Source organism: Leopardus geoffroyi, chromosome A1 (assembly GCF_018350155.1).
Source record: "Leopardus geoffroyi isolate Oge1 chromosome A1, O.geoffroyi_Oge1_pat1.0, whole genome shotgun sequence".
In the NCBI taxonomy this organism is placed as follows: domain Eukaryota; kingdom Metazoa; phylum Chordata; class Mammalia; order Carnivora; family Felidae; genus Leopardus; species Leopardus geoffroyi.
In genome coordinates this window covers 52130038-52140457 of record NC_059326.1, presented here as the reverse complement: position 1 = coordinate 52140457, position 10420 = coordinate 52130038, and the positions used below count along the sequence as shown (strand labels likewise).

Sequence of the window (10420 nt, the reverse complement as noted above, 5' to 3'; positions counted from 1 at the left end):
GGAGTCTCAGGCTTACAGCCTACAGCTGAAGTTATCATCTAATGAGCCACACACAGCCACTGATATAGAAGGGAAATCAATACAAAGAATTTTTTTTTTTCTTGTATGGGTGAGACAAATGATTCATGAGCTCAGCAATAAATCAGAGTGAACCAAAACAACTGAGCAATAGGACAAATCTTAGCTGGAAAGGCTGGAAGTTTCCAGGGGAAACAATATTAAATATAAACCCTTTCCTATGTGCTGATAACTATATTGGCTTCAAGTTTCTGAACCATTGAAAGTGATGACAAATCTAGCTTTACAACATGCCAAATGCATCATTTCCTTCCCTTTCCCCTCTACACCACACCCTCCCCCACCCCAACGTTTGAGAAAATAGCTTAGGACAGCAAACTCTACAGGATTATACTCTAGAGCTTTAGTCTGGCTTCTCCAGGGAGATGTTGGCTTTTTCTTCAGATAACAACTGTTCTGCAGGGAAGCAGGTATGTGATTTCTCTGCAGAACGTCTGAATTGGTTCCTGTGATGTTTCTACGTGTGTACATTCATTCATATACTTGTGGCTTTTAAGAGTCTTATTTTGTAATTATTAGTGCTTCAAACATGATTCAGGATTTGTGGTATGTAAACCTCAAGGAATGAGTAATAATGCCAAATAGTGACAAAGCATGACCGACTGTCTTAGTCTGATATTTCCAACAACCGTGTCATATCTGAATCTGGTTCTGATGCTTGCTTTGTCTCTTCAGACTGCATTTTTTTCTTGGTTTTCCCAGGCCTTGTAGTGTTTTGTTGTAAGCTGGAAATAATGTCGGAGATAATAGGCACTGAGAGAAATAGGCCTTTAGTGTGAGATAGTCTATTCATCAATTTAGAAGTTGGGCTCTATTTAACTCTTGCTATTACTGTAGGTACCAGAGACTTCCAACTCCTCCAGCATCCTTGATTTTTGTATCCTCTACTGACGTGGGCTTCCCTAAGTGTTCTTCCTGAAAGGGAGTCTGACTCTTACAGCTCTCAGTTATAATTCACTGTTGTTATGAGGACCCCAGTTTATGTGACTCCTGTTCTAGGAAAGCAGATATTGGCTATGTCTCTAGGAAAGCAGATTTGCCTACCTCTCCACATTTCGGTGTGTTTGTCCTGTGAGTTTAGTTCTCTGATGGCTTCTAGAAAAGTTGTTGAATTGCAATGTTTGGGGCCTTTTTTTTTTTTTTTTTCCTCTCTAAGGATGGGAGTGATGACTTCCAAACTCTTTTCAAAATATTGGAGCTGAAACAATAAGTGCATGGCCTAGTCTTAGAAATCCGCCAACAGCTCCATTTGTTTGTTTAATGTGAAAGACCCAAGTGATCGTCCCAAGATCTTCCTAGAGTTTTTTGTCTTTTTTTTTTTTTTTTTTTTTTTTTTTTTTTGCTTTTAGCCTTAGCGAGAAGGAGTTATATGTTTTCAGAGCTAAAACTGAAAATTAGCTATATAAAATCATACGTACAACCAAGTCAAGAAATCCATAAGTCCCTGAGAGCAAAGGTATCAAGACAGGACAACGGCACTACCACAGCCCCTGGTTGTAATTCAACACCCTTCTAAGATAAAGAGCATCGAGCTCACAGTAACCCCAAAGTATACACTCAGTCACGCCACAGCTGTATCCTTTCTAAGATCTCACACTTGGAAATTTCCCGATCAAAACACAGAACCCTTAGCCCGCCAACACTTCCACCTCTGTACCTGAGGCAGCTAGAGCAAAAGTATTTTATTACTGGCTTCTTAAATCGACTCCATGGCCTACTAGTTAGGCTAAATTCATTCTAGATACCTAGTTTCAGTGGATGACTGGCTATTCACTAAAATATGCCTTCGCACTTCTATTCATGCAGCCTCTGCTGCCTGGAAATCTCTTCCACTCTGCCTTTTGAAATTCCTTTCTGCCTTTTTTTTTTTTTTTTTTTCAACGTTTATTTATTTTTGGGACAGAGAGAGACCGAACATGAACGGGGGAGGGGCAGAGAGAGAGGGAGACACAGAATCGGAAACAGGCTCCAGGCTCTGAGCCATCAGCCCAGAGCCCGACGCGGGGCTCGAACTCACGGACCGCAAGATCGTGACCTGGCTGAAGTCGGACACTTAACCGACTGCGCCACCCAGGCGCCCCGATTCTGCCTTTTAATTAAAACAACTTTATGAATCTACTCAATTCAGTGACTTTGTCTTTAAGCTACATAGCCCTTTATTTACACCTCTATTATGCCCTTAACATACTCTGCCTTTTATTTAAATTCAGGTCCACCAACTTCATCTCCTCTAGAAAGTGAGTTCTAATTTCTTCTTTTTTTAATATTTTTTAATGTTTATTTCATTTTTAAAAGAGAGAGACAGAGCATGAGCAGAGGAGAGGCAGAGAGAGAGAGAGAGAGAGAGAGAGACAGAATCCAAGGCAGGCTCCAGGCTCTGAGCTATCAGCACAGAGCCCGACGTGGGGCTCAAACCCATGAAATGCGAGATCATGACCTGAGCTGAAGTTGGACACCTAACCAACTGAGCCACCCAGACCCCCCCTAATTTCTTCTAAGAAGTAGTTTATACATGGTTCCTTATAGATAGTAGGAAAAAAATCATCAGTCTAATGCATAAAGGAAAGATATCATGTTTGTGCTGGGAACAGTGAGTTACTAAGGCTCATTGAGTTATATCATTTCAAAGTTAGGAATTCCAACATGTCGAAAGCAACGTGTTAGATGAATACAGACAGGGAATGGATTCTACTGATAATCAAGTCTCTATTGTAGATGGGTTCAACATCCAGAGCCAAGAATTCTCTAACATTCTTTGAGTGATATTACTCTTGGAGTTATTATTACTCATGCTGAGGCTCGTTGCTGTCTTTCTATTGACCACATAACCTGGTAAATCTTTTACCACATAACCTGGTAAATCTTCTCAAAGTTTACTCTCATAAGATTGGCCTTTCAGCATCCAAAGATCAGGGAATTTGAAATATTAGAGATTTCACTTTGTAGTCTGTTTAATTAATGATTAGTAAATAAGACTGGTTGCTCCATGAGCACTGTTTAGATTCTGTTAAGTGGTCATGCAGCCTGAGATTGACCATCTCCAGTGAGTATCAGGATTTCATTTTCTCAGGTTTTCTGAAATTTCCCGTGTCTCCACCAAATTTGATTCAATGTGAAAGAAAAGAATTACATTACAGAAATTTAGCAGAGTGCTGGTAACTATCTTTTTAGAAACTTTCTAGAAAAAAATTGAAGGAATATTTCTAGAAGTTTTCTAGAAAAAAAGCCTATTTGCTTATTCAAAAACAAAAACATATTGTATCATAACCCAGAATATTGGATATATTTCTGATGGCTGGGGTCAACAAACAAACAAATAATGAAGCTGGAAAATTCCATGGAAGAAAAGATAAGATAATGAAGGGGAAATTGAGGCTTCTGTGAGGAAAGGCCAAAAATAATTAGATATCATAAATCCGGAATGATAAAGTCTGAGAAGAGGATGAGAGGATGAGATAAAAATGCTTTAGACCACTAAGTTGTTAAATAGAGCAAACATGGCTGAGTGACTAAATTTTAGAACAGTAAAACTAATAAATATCTTTTGAAGTTTCACCGAAATCAAAAGCAGTACTATTTGGGAAACATTTAAACTGGGAAAAATTACCTCAGTAAACTCACATGAAAAATTAATTAGGCTAAACAAGAGTTTCAGTAAAGCAATAGATGAGTTCCAAGGATTAGAAAGAAAGAGATGAAATCATGAGTGTGTAAGAAGCCTCCATTATGGAGATTACTCCAAACAGATTTCTTTAATGCCATGGATTTTAACAACATTCAAGGCCCTACATAGACATTTAATATGATGAGAGATGGAAAATCTAATAGGTTCAAGTCTGACTGTATACTAGAGATAATTTAGGTAAATCACTGTTCTCAATTACTGTATCCACATGGCAAAATATTGTTGTACAGGACAGAGTGTTATACATTTTCAGGCAAGTTAAATCAAAGAATAGCTTTTGTAAGAGAAGGAGTGTTTAAATAGAATGTAATAACTACAATATGTAGCAGTTGCTTAAGTCAGGAATCAATTTGTATTTTAGACTGATGTTGCCTTAAATGGTAGGCTAACCATTTCCATCAAAGAAAGAACTTTTATGAGAGCAATGACAACTCCTATCAGGCAGATCTTTGCAATCGCATAATACTTGCTCAACTAATATTATCCGTTAATTTAAGCTGTGCAAAATAATTTAAGGGTAATTTAAGAGTCTGTTAAGAAAATGTTTATATGACTTAGAAAACACATAATGTGGCTTAATCATAGTATTTCTGAAATTGCCTCCATTCTCAATTTCCTTTTTCAATTGGTTTGAGTCAGCATCTTCCCGACTATCTAGATAGCTTCAATAAATAGGAAAAAACTTACCGATATGTCAGTTTTTGTCTGAATGTTAGACATACCTGAAATCTAGTGATTAATCAATAAACATGTCATGAATGCATGAATAAATTAATGAATAAATAGCTGTACGAATGGTCAGTGCCAGCATGTTGTGCATTCTAGAAGAACATAGGTCTGTGAATGAGAATTTTAAGTCCAGTGTGCTATCATAATTTAAAATATCTAGGGAAGAAAAACACATACCTTTGTTGAGTCCTCACTGTGTGCAAATTCATTAGCATCATTATTCATTTAATTTGCTCAACAACTTTTTACAAAAGGCATCATGGAGCATCGACAATGTACAAGGCATTTTTTTATTCATGGCCTCATTCAATCCTCCCAACACATTTCTGAAGAAGGTATTGTTTCGACAAATATACAAGTGATAACACTAAAGCTCGGAGAGATTAGAAAATTTGCTAAAGGTCACACAAATGAAATGTGCCTAGTTCTCTGTCCACCAGAACAAATGTTCCACAAGTTAAATTTTGAAGTTCAACCTTTGCATGATATCATAAGTGTTTTAAAATCGGCATACGAGTTGTTAACATTTTGAAGTTGCTACAGAAACAAATATTTCCAAAAAAGGATATTGCAGAGCCTTTAAAATAGCCCTGTCATCAACATTTCTTAAATGTACATAATGCAGCACAAGAGAAATTTGCATGTCTTAATGCTTGGCAAAACATGAAAGTTTGCTTCTTTAATGTGCTGTATCCTTTAGTTGGTCATGACAGATTTATGACACCTGGATGTTTTCCAAAAGTCATTATGCTTTCTGATTTATTCATTTGTTTTAATCTTGGAAAGATTTGAACTGAATTCTAAATTTGTGTAATTATAACATTAAAGTTAATGTTATAAACTATAAAGTTAATGTCTAAAAAATGATTGAAAAAAAAAAAAACGCTTTAACCAACATCAATCATTGGAAAGATTCACTTAATAATTTTGGTGTTGATTTTATTCATCGTCTTTTCCAATAAGGATATCAGTGGAAGACAGACAAGGAAGCCATGAACAGACGTTGACATGTAGTGTCAATGTGAGTATGATCAAAACATTTGGTTAAGAGCATGGGATTGGTGTCAGACGGGTTTGTTCTCAGGTTCTCAATCTGTCACTTACTTGCCCTATGGCCATAGGCACAGACTTACCCTCTCTGAGCGTCAGTCTCTACATCTTTAATGCTGGGGAAATACCTGCTTCATTGTGTTTTTTAAATAAGATTTTAATAAAGCAATACACATAAGGAAATTAAGTGACTGATACATCATTGAGATCCCACTCAATAAATGGAAATATTTCTACTCTTATTTTTAAAAATAAACTTTGTTAAATAAGCAACAGAAATTGGTTGATTGGTGATCCTCATGTCTTTTTCATATGTCAGTATGTAGGTATATTCTGATAAACTGGATCCAGGGAGAGACACTGAAAAGATTGCAAAAGAGGTCAAGCTGTCTCTGATACCCACTTCACTGCAGAATCCTCTGCATCTTTGAGCATCTTTAGTCCCCCCAATCCTGGCTTCATCCCCTCATGTTTGTACCCTCTTCAGCCTTCCTTTTCTGAGACAGTGTCTAAACTTCAATACTTTAGTCCCTACCTTTGGATCTATCCCTACCCTATTCTCAACTGGCTCTCTCTTCACATTTTTCTGATAATCTAATTCACCAAGATAGTTATGTCTGTATTTTAAAATTGGACATGGATATTATTTTGTCTTATATTTCATAAAGGAAACAATCAAATCTTTCAGGACACAGTTGAATAAAAATTAGTTTGTGATCTAATGTCTCTTAATTAAAGAGAGCTCTTATTGAATGGTCCGAGCTACTACCCTAACCATTATATTTAAAGAGATAACTATTTTTAGATGATGACAGGATATTTAACTCCTATTTAATAACATGGAAATTACTTTATTTCAAGGAGACATAACAAATAATCTTATATTTTCAGGGTAGAGAAAACCCATGTGGTTCCTTCCTCTCATTTTCTTCCTTTGTCTCTTAGATACTGAGAAAGCAGCTCTTGGAAGAAAGAACAGAGATGATACTGGGAAAGTACTAAAGATCAGATACTCAGAAGTGCAAACAAATGTCATCTATTTAAGTAACCCAGACAATCCAAGAAGCAGTCTGAAGGGAGTTTGATGCTAAATTGTTCTGAAGACTTGGGAGGTAAATCCTAATCGTGTCAAAGATTTGGCACAAAGACATGTTTCAGGGTGAGTTAATAAACAAACATGCTGATGGATAGTAGTGATAAGATCATGGTGAAGTCTTCTTAATCAGATAGGGATTACTGACCAGATTCCAAATATTTCCTACATGCATATTTCTTTAAATATTTGCTTTATAAGAGGATATTCCATGCCATTTTGTGTTTGTTCTGTTCAGATGTTTAAATAATCTTATTTTCAATGTTTATAAGTCAAGGACAATTTGCTGTTGTATTTTGTGTCTGGGAAAGAATCTAGTTGTATTGTGGGCCATACCTATGTAGAGTGTGATCTGAGAATTCAAAATAAATCCTAAATGATAAGGGATGGGGCACCTGGGTGGCTCAATCAGTTTAGAGTCTGACTTTTGATTTTGGCTCAGGTCATGATCTCATGGGTTTGTGACATCAAGCCCTGTCTTGGGGTCTGTTCTGACAGTGGGGAGCCTGCTTGGAATTCTCTCTCTGCCCCTCCCGCACTCAGGCTCACTCTCTCTCAAAGTAAATAAACATTTAAAAAATTTTAAAATAAAATAAAATAATGAGGTAAATTCCCATCTGAAAATTACTTAATGTAAGTCTTCGTAGGAATTTTCACAAGAGTTCCATGACAGTAGAATTCTTGGCATCTCTGTTGAAGGCCAGAATCTTCAAATATCATTTATGTCCTAAAATGTTGTGGCACATCAGGTCTCTGTTCCCTCCTAACACCCTAAACATAGTCACCTACTTTTCACAGTGGACCTTGATCAAAGGCACCGCATTTGTGATTGGACATATTTTCCACCAAAGGTAAAGAAGAAACAGATAAAACCTTCAAAATCTAAAAATCCCAAAGAAAATTTTATTTATTTATTTTAAAAAGTTATTTATTTATTTTAAGAGACAGCAAGAGCAAGTGTGCAGAGCTTGACATGGAGCTCGATCTCACAAACCATGTGATTGTGACCTGAGCCAGGATCAAGAGTTGGACCTTTAATCTACTGAGCCACCCAGGAGCCCCTAAAAATCCCAAAAGAAATTTTAAAATATAAGGTATAACAAAGACACTCCCAAATATGAACATAATTAGCACTATGTAAATTGATTGTCGTGGAGATAGATTGACTTTCTAGTAAGTGATCAAAGAATACACATAATTAAGTCCTGGAAAGAAGCATCATCTAACTCAACACGTGTCAAAATGCCACAGCCAACAATAAGAGACAGAAAAATCCTTGTCAAACCTATGAAATAAACAAGATCTAATGGCTGTGGGAGTCTGGAAGCTTCTAACCAAGAGAGAAGTGTTCCAACATAAAATGTCAGCAGAGATATGAAGATACAACCAAGGACACATTAGTACGATTGAGCTCCTGAGCAGCCTGGACCATGCCCGCCTCATCATCTTATTCCTATGGGGCATGTGGATAGTTAACACTCATCTACTGAATACGTAATTAAAACAAAGAGATGGGGAGGAAGGGTCTACAAGAACTGCATCCATTGATTGGCTAGTCAACCATTGCCCAAGTTCAGAAAACAGAGTGATATTAAAAATAAACAAAAACAAAAACTATCTGTGTGTGGTTTATTAGCTATAATAATTGGAGATCTTTATAACTAGTTACATTTGTTTTATTGGTTTTTTGATTGTGTAAAGCACTTAGGACCAGGTAGAATCCCTTCTCAAGCCGGGTTTTCCCAGAAGAAACGATCCCCCCAGGGGCTCCTGGATGTCTCCGTCCATTAAGCATCAGACTCCTGATTTTGGCTCAGGTCATGATCTCATGGTTCATTCTTGAGTTTGAGCCCCACATCAGGCTCCTCACTGACAGTGCAGAGCCTGCTTGGGATTCTCTCTCACTTCCTCTTTCTGCCCCTCCTGTGGTCGCTCTCTCTCTCTGACTCTCTCAAAATAAATAAAATAAACTTTAAAAAAGATGAAAAGATAATTTCTTAAAAACAAACAAAAAAGAAATGATTGCCCCAAATGGCAGGGCATGTTCTCTAACGTAGAGTAGATACAGAGAGAAAGATGTGAAAGGAAGCAGGTAAAGAAGTAGCATCTAATCAGGAACAGCTACATGAATAATTATGGGCCCAAGAGACACTCAAAATTGTCTCAGCAGACACTCAGAATGATAAATAAGTGAATGAGCGAAATGAATGCATGAATTAGATCCAATTGAATAAGAATTTTCTTAGGAACTTAAGCATCAAAGAAAATAATTATTAGATAAAGGACAAGTTACAAAGAAAAAGTGTAACAAACCATTTCTCCCCCAGGTACGAAATGTAATTTAAAAACTGGTAATCAAGCTACCATTCATATGCCACCCCTGCTGTGCTGCCTGTTGGCACTCCCAACTCCCGACTAGGGCAACCCAGCATCACAACAAACACACACATTCGGTTTTAATCCACTAATATTTCTCAGAGATAAATACCCCCTCCCAACCCCCAGAAAAGAGATATGCTAATGGATACTACCTTTAAATTTAGGCAATTTATTCACTTACCAATATGTACGGAAAGCCCACCATGCACCTGTCACTATTCTAGGCATCATGAATTTGGTGACGAACAAGAAAGAAAAAGCTCTTACCTGTGTAAGCTCATATTCTAGTGGAGTGGGATAGACAATCAAATAGAAGTATAATTAGAGTAAGAGGAGACAAGTACTAGAATAGGATTTATTTTACATAGGGAGTTATTACAGCTCTTACTCATGATTTTTGCATCAGTCATAACTATTTGGATTATTATATTTGTTGAATAATAATTCAGCCACGCTGAAACTAATTTTGTAGTTTTGTGATTTTGTACAAAACTGATTTTGAAAGAAGACTTCACTATGCCCAATCTAAGGAAAGGGAGGGCTGTTTCTAGGCTTCAAAAAAGCCATATGGAAAAACTCAAAGGTAAAAAAGTTCTTCCCCACTGCTCTTGACTAGTTGGCTAGATTATCTTAATTGTGCACTGACTGGTGTCATTTGATGGAAGCTACCAAGGTCTCCTATGAGAAAATTATCTCCCTGATCTATTCGAAACAACAACAACAAACCAAAACAACAACAACAACCACCACAATGACACTGTGAGAGTCATTGTTAGGACAGCTTTGGTCTTGCTTCTCCCCATCAGTCACCGATGGCCACCAAGGCTGGGCCATATGGTACACAGTGGACACTGGGGGGATCTCACCCTGTATGTCCAAGAAAGTTCCCAGAGAGGAAGAAACTCGGACGGGTCAGAAAGCTTCTCCAAGAATGTCAATTATAATCAGGTTGATTAAAAGGTTTTGGGCTCTTTAAGAATAGGACTTGCTATAAAAAATTTGAGAAATTCCTCAACACTGTGAAGAGAGTCGCATTTGGGGTCATGACTTTAAACATAAAGTCTAATGAAACTAGCCACTTCATCAATGTGCTTATGGTACTTAAAATTTCATCTCATTTTAGTCTCAGTTATGCATGTAAGTATTTTAGATGTTGTATTACAAAACAGAAATCTGGCTTTACATAGTGGCTGTAGGAAAACAGGCTGGAATCATCTCAGTCATCAACTACCATGACATTGGGCAGCAACTATTTAGATGCTGCTTGTCAAAAACAGCATCTGGGGGCAGAATTTCTGTTTCTCTTTGGCTTGCAAAAATCATTATTTTGCTGCTAAATATAGGCCTGTGTATAATACACATTTAGAGTTTGGATCTTACCTTATAAGGTAAAAGTAGGTGTGGAA

General features: G+C 37.1%; 1 long non-coding RNA gene across 1 annotated transcript; it reads left to right on the top strand.

Moving 5' to 3' along the window:
* The first annotated feature begins 381 nt into the window (after nucleotides 1-381).
* LOC123588271 lies at nucleotides 382-6735 on the top strand. The gene is made up of 2 exons (XR_006707836.1): nucleotides 382-488; nucleotides 6488-6735. It is a non-coding gene; the product is annotated as an uncharacterized LOC123588271 (long non-coding RNA).
* Nucleotides 6736-10420: the final 3685 nt, after the last annotated feature.